The sequence below is a fragment of the Palaemon carinicauda genome, unplaced genomic scaffold (assembly GCF_036898095.1).
Source record: "Palaemon carinicauda isolate YSFRI2023 unplaced genomic scaffold, ASM3689809v2 scaffold139, whole genome shotgun sequence".
NCBI lineage: Eukaryota > Metazoa > Arthropoda > Malacostraca > Decapoda > Palaemonidae > Palaemon > Palaemon carinicauda.
Window position 1 is genome coordinate 80001 of NW_027168915.1, and position 15000 is coordinate 95000.

Consider the following 15000-nt stretch of genomic DNA (forward strand, 5'->3'; position numbering starts at 1 on the left):
TTACGTCGAAAAAAGATAGACGACTTTGAAAAAATATCCACCACAGATAGATCTTAGGTCATGGATGACTCCATTAATATTTGGATATAATCCGGATCCGAATACAGATTCTAGATCAGGTTTTGATTTTTTTTTCCCTTTTGTGTTAACGCCATCGTTTGGTGGAGGTCAGATTATTATTATTATTATTATTATTATTATTATTATTATTATTATTATTATTATTATTATTATTATTATTATTATTATTATTATATTGAAATGTGAAACAAATTTTTTTGATTCGTCAACCTACAAAATAAATACCAGAATAAACAAAAGATTTAAAAAAAAGAGAAGTATAAAACGATATTGCTGGAAAATACGATACACACCTGAGAACAATCATATTTCAAGCGATACGTTTTACAGGAAACTATTCAATAATGCCGTTATTCTTGCGAAGTTCTCTAAACCTTCGTCTCTAAACGAATGGTGAAATATCGTTCAGGGAAACATTTCATAAAGTGATCGTCCAACCTCTGGGACTAAAAAGGCTTCAACTGGAGCAAAAGAGGCACAGTTCGAACATGCCTTGGAAATGATAGAGAGATCTTCATGGATATTTATTTGCCATATATATATATATATATATATATATGTGTGTGTGTGTGTGTGTGTGTGTGTTCGTGTGTGTGTGTGTGTTTCCTGGAAGAATTTTCATGTTTCCTCGGCTTCTTTAAGTTTTCAGACGTAATTTCTTTGGTTCAATGAACAATAAATATTTGTTTTCTTCATATTCACTAGAGCATTGCTTCGACAAAACTTTGTCTTTATGAAGTGATTGCTGGTTTCCATAAGTTTACAATTCCTTTAATACCTCAACTTCTAAAAAGGATTTATTGTTTTGAGATTATTCTAAAAACATTAAACATTAAAAAATTGGTATGTTGATGGAAAAAAAGGTGGATATTTTCAAAATTATGAGATCCTTAGGACATGAAGAAAATGATGGTTGATTGCACATACACACATACATACATACATACATACATACATATATATATATATATATATATATATATGTACAGTACAGTATATTGCCGACTCAAACACTTACCAAGTCTCGAATAATTATATGTTTACTCTTATAGTCTTTTATCCTGCCTGAATTTCCCGACCCACCCAACAGGCCACCTGCACAAACCTGATTTGTCTTGTTTACCCAGAATGCCTTAAGATGACACTTTGGTCGACCTTAGTTCCCAGGTCGGCATTAGCAATTCTTCTTCTGACCGTGTTGAATCAAACACGTCTCCGTCTCGCTTGCCTTCATTTAAGTTTTTCCTTGTGTTAGTGCGTTCCCATTGGATCTTGTGGTACTAGAATTCCATCATAGAATCTGTGAGTGTGCAATATTGTTGCCCAGGTTTACTGGTAAACTGTGTACAGCTTTTTTTTCCCCACGTGGAAATTCATATTCATGGGTTATGCATTTTGTGACGGGGCCATGCATTTTCACAGATCAACACGTATGTGCTGAGTGTATGGTCTGGAGCGATGCCAAACGGACCAAGATGGCCACAAAGAAGTTGAAAAAGGTCAGATCACCTTCATAGAAAGGTTTAGGATCTCGTACTTCTTAAGCGTACTCGAAAGTACCCAGTGTCTCGGGGACTCCTTGTCTGCAGATATGCCCAAGGTGGCAGAGAAGGTAGAAGGACCGGCCAGATCCTCGTGCATCACCAGTTGTTGTTGGGGTATTAAACTCTCGCTCAGCTGCCACTGAGAGAGGACCTACTGCTGCTCCTGCCTCGTGCCTTCCTGCTGACTGCCGACTTCTCCTGCTGCTGCTGACTGTTGCCTGCTCCCTCTTCACTTGCTGATATATTCAGCCTCCTGAAGAGATCGCCGCCGCTCCCGCCGATAAATCGCCGATTTCGCCGACGTTTTTCGCCGATTTTTCGCCGAATTCGTCGCCGATTTTTTCCGTTTTTTCGACCATTTTCGCTGCAGTTAATGCTGATTTGTTAAGGGCCTTGCCCCTGAATTGGCTGTGATCAGCCCCCTCATATAAGAGAATCTACATTGATAATATAAGCTAAGCTTTGCCTCTGTGTACATAACTTTCTCTTACTAATAGATCCTCCTGTGGAAAATCTGGTAGCCGTTGTGGTCTGAAAACTCCAGTTGAAGCAGGGCCAAAGGGTCAAAACTTCCCACTCTCGCCGTCTGTGGCAAGTGGCATAGGGCTGTTAGGCTTGGCGCTTATAAGCCAAGTTGTTTACTAGATAATAGCTATTTATTCTTGGTAACTGGCGAAATAAGCCAGCATTCAAATAGAGTTAGGAATTAGCTCAAATAAAAACTTTTTAGGATTCCACTGAGTTTGTTTATTACCCCCAAACCTCCCTACCTGCAGGAATAGACTGCTGGGCCGTGAACGCAGTAAGAAGGTTCCCCAACAGCTATTTGTGCAGGCTAGTACATAGCTAAAAAGAGTTAGTTTCAGCACTGCTCTAGCAATAGGATAGTTAGCATATCCCCCATATAACTAACGAAATTGTGTTCCATTTTCAGATTCTTTATTTCGTTCTTATAACTACTACTGTAACTTTGTTTTGGGCCCTAGGGCTTAAAGGGTTGGATCTTTGATCAACTCCATACCTTTCTTCCCACAAAGGACTTATCCTGGAGACCTGTTGATGAGCTAACAGAAATAGAGTTAGAAGCCATGGCTTCTGGAGAGGTGGAGATGCACCCTGACCTACAGTCATGCCCTGAACTCATCATAGACCCCACGAACAGGAAGAGAACGACCCTAGATACGGACTCAGACGAGCAAGATAACCAAACCTGGACCGAAGTAAATAGGAAAAAGAAGCTACAAAGAAGGAATCATGCAAGATTCAATGATACAATGCACACCCAGCAACAAGGGAACCCCAACGGACAGATCAACTACCAGCCAGCCAGGGAAAACAAGACTTACTTCTTTAGAGTCCTGGCAGGAAACTCATCAGAGGCCTTCAAGGCAATTGCAGCCTTTGAGCAGAAAAATAAGAAAATCCAAATGGTTGCCAAGCAAAACAGGACAGGCCAGTGGACCATATCCACCAAGGACCCACGAGCTCTGATCACTATAAGGAGCACTTCAGACATCAAGCTGCAAGAGCTCAAGGAAGAGGAAAAAATAAAAAAAGCAGTTGTGGTTGGCTACCCAACTGACATGATGGAGAGCCACCTGCTGAAGCTGCCTAATATCACTGCGGCAGAAAGAATGAAGAACAAAGCAGGCTTCCTTACTAAAGCCATTCTGGTAACATTCAAGGGACCACACCCGAAGAGAGTGGACCTAGGCATCTTTGGCAGCTTCAAGGTAACCAAGTACTACCCTGATCCCCCTAGATGCTACAACTGCCAAAGATTTGGACACCACAAGGACCAGTGCCAAGCTAAGGTCCAAACCTGTGCAGTCTGCAGCCAAAGACACCCCATAAAGGAGTGTATCGACAAGAGAGCTGCAGGAATACCTACTGTTGCTAAATGCTCCAATTGTGAAAAGGGACACACAGCAATGGCCTGGGGATGCCCTCAAAGAGTAGCAACAGTAATTGCTGCCCTCCCCAAGGATAAAAGGGACCCATCAAGAGGAAGAGCGGCCCCCAAACCTTTACCCGGGAAAATGTTTTACACACAGGAAGAGCTAAGGAAGCACTCCAGAACAAGATCCACCTCTAGAGCCAGATCCACATCAAGAGCTCCCAAACCTACAACCCAAGGGCCAAAACCAATGCCCAGGACTATATTTATTAAGACCACGGTCTTAAGAACCACCTTAACCAACCTAGTCACGCAGGCAGTGACTGGAAAACTAAATGCAGAAGCTATTGCAGCTAGCATTGAACAAGTCCTGCTAGACTTCGCCTCTAAGACCTAATCCTCCCAACCCCCCTCTCATGCTATCCAGCAGATCACCTCTCACTCTTCACCTATCATTCAATCACCCCAATCACCTGTACCTTCCACATCCACAGCACCAGACCCCATCCCTATAATCCCATGCATTCCATCTATCACTCCTTCATCCACTCTCACCCCATCCACCTCATCCACTTCATCCACTGAGGTCAAGGCAATTGCCTTTGCCTCCAGGGACCCAAGACAGTACTCTTCAACATACAACTAGGTATAAGAGTTCTTAACTGGAACTCAGCCGGAGTAAGACCTAAATTATCCTCCCTAATTGCAGTATGCAAAACAGAGGACATAGACATAATCTAGCTACAGGAAACACACTTAACAACAGAAAGGAAGATCAAAATATCAGGCTACAATGCCTTCACAACACCACAGATAGGCACAGACAGAGGCCTAGCCACACCAGTTAAAACAAGCATACCAACAACAAGATTACACAACCCCATCCCTTGCGGTATCAACATAGAGACAATAGCAGTAACAATAACACTACTGAATCGAAAAATTGACATATACAACATATACAGGAAAATAAACAGGGAAGACACAGGAGAGCTGCAGCTGACACAACTCTTCGCTCACGCAGAAAGAACATCAACAATTATCTGTGGGGATTTTAATGTACACCACCCCATCTTATCATCCCTATTAAGAACAAACCCCTCTGGAGAACACATAGCCTTCGCCCTAGAGGAGTTTGAAGGCGTCACCCTCCTAAACACAGGGCATCCAACACATGTAAGAGGAGGCAGACTGGATCTGACCTTTGTCACAACAGCAATAAGACATCTAACCAAGTGGCAAGTACACTCAACCCTGATTAGTGATCACTTTGCCACAGTAACAGAATTGGAGATGCAACAACTACCTCCTATTCCACCACCTCCACCAAGATGGAATCAGGATCTAGCAGACTGGGTCTGTTTCCAATTAGCCATAGAGGAATGGGCAGTCAGCTACATTCCTCTAGAGGACACAGATCAGCTAGAAAAAGACCTAGTTGAGGCCTTTCACAATGCAGCCAACAGAGATATGCCACTAAAAACAACACAAGGTAACTACACATACAAGGACTCCTGGTACTACTGTCCAGAAGTCAGAAGACTAAAAACCAGACTAAACAGAGTCACAAAAATATACAGAAGAAGATCCACAGTAGAAAACAGAGAGCTACTACAAACAGTCAGAACTCAAACAAATGAAAGAATCCATGAAATCAGAATTGAAAAATGGATGGAATGGTGTTCAAGCCTGTCAGGATACACCACTCTAACTCACCTTTGGAAATGGCTATGCAAAGTAGCCGGAAAAAAGAGGAAGACTCCAATTGCCACACACCCACACCCACATGAGGAGGCTGAAAGAATTGCAACGTCTTTTGCAAACAGAACATTGACAATCAATCTCTCCCCTGAAACCAGAATGCAACAAGAGCAACTGGCGCCATCCAGATGGGAAGAGATCAACACAGCCTGCCTTCAGCAGGATGACACATACACCCCATACACAGTTGAGGAGCTAAGAGCAGTACAAAAGACAGGGAAAGACACTGCACCAGGAGCTGACAAAATCACATACACAATGATCAAACACATGGGTCCAGCAGGTGAAACTACATTCCTGAGGTTACTAAACAAAACACACCTTGAGCACACAAGGCCTCAAACCTGGAGATAACAAGATACACAGCCAATCTCTAAACCAAAGGATCCAACAAACCTTAGGCCAATAGCCTTAGTATCCTGTATGGAAAAAACAGGAGAAAAAATGGTCCTAAACAGATTAAAATACAAAATTGGCCCCCTAAACAAGCAGCTATATGCATATCAGGAGGGAATTGGCACCTCTGAATGCATCACAGATGTGTTAAGCTGCATAAATCAAAACAAGGCAACAATAGTCTTCATAGACTTTGAAAAAGCCTTCGAGCTAGCAAGCCCAGTTGCAGTGCTGCAATCAGTAGCTAAAAAAGGAGTCAAACGACAACTACTAGCATGGACTAAAAATTACATGCAAGCCAGAGTCCAATTTCAAGGAGTGATATCCACATATCATGAATTGTAAAATGGTACGCCACAAGGAGGAATTCTAAGCCCCCTCCTTTTCAACATCCTCATGGAAAATATAGCCTCACTTCAGCTACCAGAAGGAGTAAATATATTTATCTATGCAGATGATGTATGTGTAATATCTCGAGAGCCAGTCAGGACAATAAAAATGCAAAGAGCACTCAATGCCGTCAGCCACAAATCCAATGAGCTTGGACTAAAAATAAACATTGACAAAACAAAAGCAATGACAATCAAAGCCCCAAACCCTGCACAACCACTCACAATAGGAATGGAACCCCTAGAATTGGTGGACAGATACACATACCTGGGAGTAATAATAGACAAACAGCTCACTTTCAAGCATGAGATAAAATATCTCAGGGAAAGAACAAATGCCAGAAATACAGCTATGGGATATATGACCAGGCTCAATGATGGAGCAAATGAACACGTCCAAAAGAAATATTATTTGGCCTGTTCCAGATCATTAGTAGATTATGCCGCCCCAAAACTCCTGGGGCTAAGAGATCTACAAAAAAGCACAATTGAAGTGATTCAAAACAATGTTATGAGGCTCATGTTGGGAGCCCCAATGTGGACAAGACTGTGCAACCTAAGGTTGGAAACTGGACTACCAACCCTTGAGGACAGAAATGCACTAAGAAATGCAAGCATAGTTGCAAAGATGTTCCTGTCAGACAGAGACTCAGTCACTAAAAAAAGAGTAAGAGAGGAACTATCCAAACATCATGAAGTGCAAACCCCAAGTTCCTATGGCAAAGACCAGAGCAATAACAGAAACAATCCTACAACTAAACCCTGACACAGCACAGAGTACAATACACATTCCACCATGGAAAAAACAAATTGCTAAATTCAACTACACCAAACTCCCAAGGGCAAAAGAAAACTGCACAATAGAGGAACTTAGAAACGCAGCAGAAGCAGCTATAAACTCTGTAGAGACAATAGGAGCACAGATCTACTATACTGATGGTACAGTAGATCCTGGAACCCAAACAGCAGGAGCGGCAGTTCACTCCTGCAATTTCACAGCTTGCTGGAGAACATCCAAAAATGTCTCCACCCTGCAGACAGAGCTTGTTGCAATACAGCAAGCATTAAAATACTCTATTGAAAATGAGGAGCGACCAGTAGTCATTCATACTGATTCACGATCCTCAGTGCAAGCCCTACAGCAGAACAAAAACAAAGAAAACAAATCCCTGATAGCAGACATTAAAATCCTCTTAAATCAGCATAATGAAAAGAACAGACTAGTAACACTAAACTGGATCCCCAGTCACATCGGGATACCAGGGAATGAAAAGGTTGATGAGCTAGCCAAAAGCACCGAATACATTCACAATGTACAGATGCACATACAGCCTGCACTGCAACAAATCAAAAGCAAAATAAAGACACAGCTCAAGGACAACCTAATCAATGAACTACATATGAGGATAGAGAATGGCTCTCCCTCTGCAACATGGTACAAATGGGCCACGGAACTAGAACCTCCTCCCATAGACAGACATACCCCAAGGAAACAGGCTGTATGTATACACAGACTCCGGCTGGGTTACAAAGCAAACTGGGAACTCGTAGATGACATCCAGAGAAGGTGTGAACACTGTGATGTCATACCACAACAAGCCCTCCTGCACTATCTACTAGAATGCAGAGAAACAGCACAGCTATGAGGTGATCTACATGTAGACACCAACTCACCACAGGCTGTGAAAGAAGCGGCCACACTGGCAAAAGCAATTGTCGGAAGCATAGACGCACACACAAAGTTGCTTTCAACACTACCTCCACCAAGGTAAGACCTCATCATTTCATGCACCATCTCATCCCCTCATTGTAAAGCTCTAATCACATCATCCCCTTTAACTTCTCAACTAACCTACCACTAAAAATCTCTCCGCAGGGACCCTAGGGAGTAAAGGGTTGGACAACCCCACCTGCACAATTTTTCTCTAATCTTCAAAAGTCTTGCATCCCAAATTTTCAAACTACCACTATCCGAGAAATGATGGCCCTCTACCACTACCACCATCATCCTTACCCTATCCACATCTTTTTCTACTACTAAAAACCTTTCAAATTTCCATTAATGCAATCACCTTAGAATTTTTACAGATCACCTACGGGCCAACCAAGGGAAAGGCCCGTGCCAACAAGTGTTGGCTTTAATACCCCAAAAAGAAGTGCATCACCATTCATGGCGGGAATACCCCCCCCCCCCGACCTCCCCCCCCCCGGAACCCCGCCCCCCGGCCCCCGACCCCCCCCCCCCCCGACCCCTCCGACCCCGACCCCCCCCCACCCCGACCCCCTCAACCCTCCCCCCAACCCCCCCCCCCAAACCACCCCCCCTCCCCCACCCAGCCCCAATAGTAGCCAGAGTGCTGAGGGCAGATAAGCATCAGATCTTTATTCTCTCCGTCCGAGGGTAAGGCATTATATTTATATTTCACAACCAAATACCATTTCAAGGAGAATTAATTGATGGCACTCATATTGTTCAATAGGAAAAAAACTACGACAGACTTATAATAGGTGAAGCTGTAAGCAGCACCTTGCAGGAACCAACTTTGAACATATAGCAAGAACTTTGTAATACGCTCCCCTCTAGGAAAAAGCGACATGGATAAATTGTTAAATGGTGCAAGTCCGAGCGTGTAACCAGTATGTGCACGTATATCTATGTGAGTGTGTATATATATATATATATATATATAAAAATATGTATATACATATATATATATATATATATGCATATATGTATATATATATACATATGCATATATGTATATATATATATATATATGTGTGTGTGTGTGTGTGTATATAAATATAAATATATATATATATATATATGTGTGTGTGTGTGTGTGTATATATATATATATATGTGTGTGTGTATATATATATATAGATATATATATATATATATATGTGTGTGTGTGTGTGTGAATATATATATATATATATATACATGTATATATATATATATATATATGCATATATGTGTATATATATGTATATATAAACATATATACATATATATATATATATATATATGAATATATGTATAGGTATATAAATGTGTGATATATATATATATATATATATATATAGGTATATATATATACATATATATATATATATATATACATATATAAAAATATATATATGCATATATATACACACACACGCACACACACACATATATATATATATATATATACTGTATAGTCCTATATATATATATATATATACTGTATAGTCCTATATATATATATATATATATATGTATGTGTGTGTGTATCCAAATAAGCCATATATATTTTTGATACATTAATGTCTGCATTCTCTTAACGACCTCGGGATCAGAGCCCCAGGCGAAATCACACAAAGACAAGAGCTTGTGTCCGGCCGGGAATCAAACCCTGGTCGGCAAGCTTGTATAGACAGTGACTAAACCACTTGGCCACGAAGAAAGATAAAGTCAATGACAATTCTTCTGTACTTATACATGTCGAATTCAGGTTTTTTATACTTAGAATTGAAATCAACCCATCTTCACCATCGTAGCTAATTGGTAGTTTCATACTTGGTATTCAATTAATGATAAATTTTGCACATTTAGACGCGTTTTTCATATTCAAATAATCCATATATAATTTTGATACATTAATGTCTGGATTCTCTTAACGACCTCGGGATCAGAGCCCCAGGCGAAATCACACAAAGACAAGAGCTTGTGTCCGGCCGGGAATCAAACCCTGGTCGGCAAGCTTGTATAGACAGTGACTAAACCACTTGGCCACGAAGAAAGATAAAAGTCAACGACAATTCTTTTGTATTTATACTTGTCGAATTCAGGATTTTTGTACTTAGAATTGAAATCAACCCATCTTCACCCTCGTAGCTAATTGGTAGTTTGTTACTTGGCATTCAATTAATGATAAATTTTACACATTTAGACGCGTTTTTCATATTCAAATAAGCCTTATATATTTTTGATACATTAATGTCTGGATTCTCTTAACGACCTCGGGATCAGAGCCCAAGGCGAAATCACACAAATACAAGAGCTTGTGTCCGGCCGGGAATCGAACCCTGGTCGGCAAGCCTGTATAGACAGTGACTAAACCACTTGGCCACGCAGAAAGATAAAAGTCAATGACAATTCTTCTGTAGTTATACCTGTCGAATTCAGGTATTTTGTACTTAGAATTGAAATCATCCCATCTTCACCATCGTAGCTAATTGGTAGTTTGTTACTTGACATTCAATCAATGATAAATTTTGCACATTTAGACGAGTTTTTCATATTCAAATAAGCCATATATATTTTTGATACATTAATGTCTGGATTCTCTTAACGACCTCGGGATCAGAGCCCCCGGCGAAGTCACACAAAGACAAGAGCTTGTGTCCGGCCAGGAATCGAACCCTGGTTGGCAAGCTTGTATAGACAGTGACTAAACCACTTGGCCACGCAGAAAGATAAAAGTCAATGACAATTCTTCTGTACTTTTACATGTCGAATTCGGGTGTTTTGTACTTAGAATTCAAGTCAACCCATCTTCACCATCGTAGCTAATTGGTAGTTTGTTACTTGGCATTCAATTAATGATAAATTGATGTACAAGACACATCTAAATACATGAATTAGGATATTACTCACCCATCCAAGCTCTTCACTCTGGGAGGAGGCGCGTAGTCGCCCTCACTTTTGTATGATATATGGAGGACACTCCGACCCGGAATAGGCATGGCATATACTAAACAGAAATGCAATAAAAGATATATATATATATATATATATATATATATATATATAAATCACTCAAAACCATAGCAAATCCTCCACATAAAGAAATTAAAAAGGAAATATTGAATGAAAAAATGTACACAATACAATATGAATAATTCCACTCACTCCTTTTTAAGACCTCTGCAACTAAAATGAAGAATACCCAAAGTGAAAAAAAAAATCAGGACATCAGTCCTACAGAACCTCATCAATAACCTCCCTTTGGTTGTGGGTAATATCTGCTTTTTGGGCAGGATAGAGGTAGAAATAGATATTCCTTCAATCCTTGATTTTACTTGTCCGGACATATGGCACAATTTCGCAACACCACTCACCACCTCTGTTTCCCTATTTATTTAAATCACTGCTACACCTGCACTGGTAATTATCAACTGGTGGTCACTATCCATTTTCACAAGAAAATTATTCCTCTTCCCGCCCTTTTCTTATAACATTAAGTATAAGGTATTCAAATCTACACATTCTCTAACACTGCCTATCCTCAATGCTGAAATTTTTATCCCGCAGCCACTTGCCATTCGGGAACCACCCAAGCCCCAGCAGTCAGTAATCATATAAATACATGAATCTCATGGATATCACCTGACCTATTTAACCTCTGATTGTTTTTAGGTTCACTCATCAATGTTATACGTATTACCACACTCAGCAAAATTACTACAACATTTATGTATACATTAAGCATCAACATACAAACACATTGTTATCTTCTAGTTTATTTGAAATAGGTCATAAGAAGAAATGAGGTCTGTTCACACAACAATAACAGCAAAGGGAAAAAAAATTTCTACTCATCAACTCGAAGAATGTCACGTATGCATGGGATAAGGAGGAACACTTTTGAAAGCTACCTCTTCAGGCACCCCATGCAAATGTGCCTGATGATGTCCAGACACAGCGCCATTAGTAATGCTTTGTATCACAACTGTGTTAGATTTAACCATCTTTACTCAGTACGTACCCAAATACGATGGTTTTAGTAATTGTTCCAAATACACATGATTGCCCACAAATACTTTTACTGGTGCGGTTTGGAACCGATTATCATACTCTGAACTGCAGTTTTCATTTGCTCTTTTCAAAAACTCTTCAGTGCTGTTCATTATTCTCCTCAATAGATTTAATAAATATACACGATACTGCTCAGTTGAATAATTTGGCAATTGTTGCGAATTAATGAGTACCGTATATAGTAACATAGGATCATCTCCATACACTAAAAAGAAAGGCGTGTCCCTGAGCGAAGCATTATATGTAATGTTCAAACCTAGCTCAGCTGTAGGATGCATGGCGTGCCAATGAAGGGAGTCATCAGCCACTAAGTAAAGCAAAATTTACACTACTTCCCTATGATGCGATTGTACTAAGCCATTTGCTGAAGGCCTATATACGGTCACTGAAAAGTGTTAGATTTTCATCAAGTCCATGACCGATTTCACCACCTTATTTGTAAACTTAAGACCAATATCACTAATCTAAATTTTCGGACAACCAAACCTAGTAATAAAAGAGCACAGAGCCGGGCTTATGAATTTGTCGATTTATCCCTACATTGCGCAAGTATAAGTGTACCCAGTAAATGCATCCACTGATACACATATATATTTATATTGTGTTAAACCAGTAGGAAATGTTCCTACTACATCCATATGCACTCTATAAAATTTAATAGGAATCACAGGCCACTTCCTGGCTTCCAGTACAGTGTTTTTATGTTCTTTGAAACAGTTACAAACATGACAACTTTTTCTGTAACTCTCTATAGATTTTTTTCATTCCTAACCAAAAGAAGGATTTACATGGTCTCCTTAATGTTGTATCAATCCCTAAATACCCTGCATACGGACTTTCATGTAAAATGTGGATGGCTCAATATATTAAAAAGGGAGGAAGAACTACCCGTGCACAAAATTCCCCCCCCCCCTCTTCTCGTAGGCACAAAACATAATACCATTTTCTATAAAAAAGATTTCTCACGAGGCACATTCAGATATGACAGATAACTCTCCGATTCGCCTTTAATCACTGTTCGTATTCTTTCCATCCATTCCTCTTTTTTCGGTCCCTCTCACACTTCTTTTACGTCCCAAACTCCCAAGTCAATCAAACCTGTTATCATCAGGGCATTCATTCTGGATACCCCTGGTCATGTCCCCGGCCACCCCCATATATTCACCTTCACCGCTCAGATGTCTCTCTCTCTCTCTCTCTCTCTCTCTCTCTCTCTCTCTCTCTCTCTTCTTACTGCTCACTGACAGAATTCACATCCCTTCTGTATTTTCTCTATTTTGATGGGGGTCTTCAATATTTTTGTTACGTTATTCATTCTTCTTTTGTACCCTAGTAATTACTCCTATTACTGCACCTCTAGAGAGAGCTTTACCTATTATGTAATGAAAAACCTTTTTATTACAATCTAACAATCTCTCAATCCATCTCGCTTGTCGAGAGGTCAAATCATTTTTATAATACAAATTATATAAGGGGCGATGCTCACTTTGCAACTCAATCGACTGACCCAATAAAAGGAACCGATGCCTCTCCAGAACCCAAAGAATAGCCAAAGCCTCTCGATTGGGTGTACTCTAATTCTTTTCTGCCCCTTTTAATGCCCGGGAAGCAAAACAAAGGGTTCGCTCTCTGCCTTTATCATCTTGTTGAGAAACTACGCCACCAATAGCTATGCTACTCGAATATGTTGTCACTACAAACGGGCGATCAAATCTAGGATATACGAGTAATTCATTGCTAGTTAAGGCAGCTTTCAAATGTTTAAAGGCCCTTCTTTCCCTCTCCAATTTATTACTTTTTGTTTCTTTAAAGCATCTAAGGGTGTTGCTATCTTTCCAAACCCTCTTTTGAAATTCCGGTAAATCCCAGAGAGCCCTAGGAATCCAGCTGCTTCCTTAGAATTAATTAGTCCGGGGAAAACTTGAATAGCCGCTAATTTACAGGGGCAGGGCTGGATACCTTCTGGGGTCATTATGTGTCCTAAAAATTCGACAGGTTCACAGAAAAATTTGCACTTTGACAATTTTATTTACATACCATTACGTCGCAATGCTTCTAAAACTTTACAAATATTATTATTATGTTCTTTTCCCTGTAATTATAATATTGTCTGAATAAACAAGAACATTATGGCAAATTAGGGGAGACAGAACTACCATCATTACTCTAGAAAAATGAATTGGAGCATTTTTAACACAGAAAGGAAGAAAGTTAAAGTGAAATAGTTCATCATTAGCTATAAATGCATTATCCTTAGTGACTGACTTCAACTTCTTATAATCAACACACAATCTTACCAAGCCATCCTTTTTCCTAACAGCTACAATTAGAGAAGCCCAGGGGGATTCGCTCTCCTCGATTATCCCTTGTTCTCTTAATTTATTAATTTTCCTTTCTATGTCTCCCTGGAAATGAATGGGTACCTTATAAGGACTTGACCTGATTGGCTCTGCCTGCCCAGTTTCAATGCTAAAGGGAAATCAATCATTCCTCCCGGGTGGTTCATCTCCAATTGAAATTACATCGAAATAATTAGCGACAATGTCCCTAACTACAGGCTGATATTCTGATGGACATAGATTTTGCGCTTGCATAATCAAATTCAAAGTGCGTTCGTCTGTGCGGGCTGAAGTTGTGGCTCCCCACATCCTATTATAAGCAATTTCACATAACTCTAATTCACAAACAGAATCACTTCCTAAAAGAACTCTTTTATTTGACAAAAATAACTCTTTGTTATATCAGCTCTGTTCTCTTTTATTTCTGTCAAGCCGTCTAAAATCATACGGTACCAATTGTCACGGGGTTTAACAATGACCTTGGTTTCTTCCGGAAGAGGGTGACACGGGCTCACTGATATGCTCAGAAGTGTCTGGGGAGACAACACTTCTCCTCTCTCGGGTACAGCTATTACCTTTCTTACATGTCTCTCCGAGCCCGCACATGTACTTATTCTCTCATGAACTTCTATCGGCCAAATATACCCTCCTGCTTTTACTGTTATTGTATCTTTTCCCACGAAATGCATATTTGATTATGATAGATAAAATCAATTTTTGAATAGCCTCGATTCCTAGTATATCGAAGGTGAGCATGACAAAAAAATCATGTGTAAACTTCACAGAC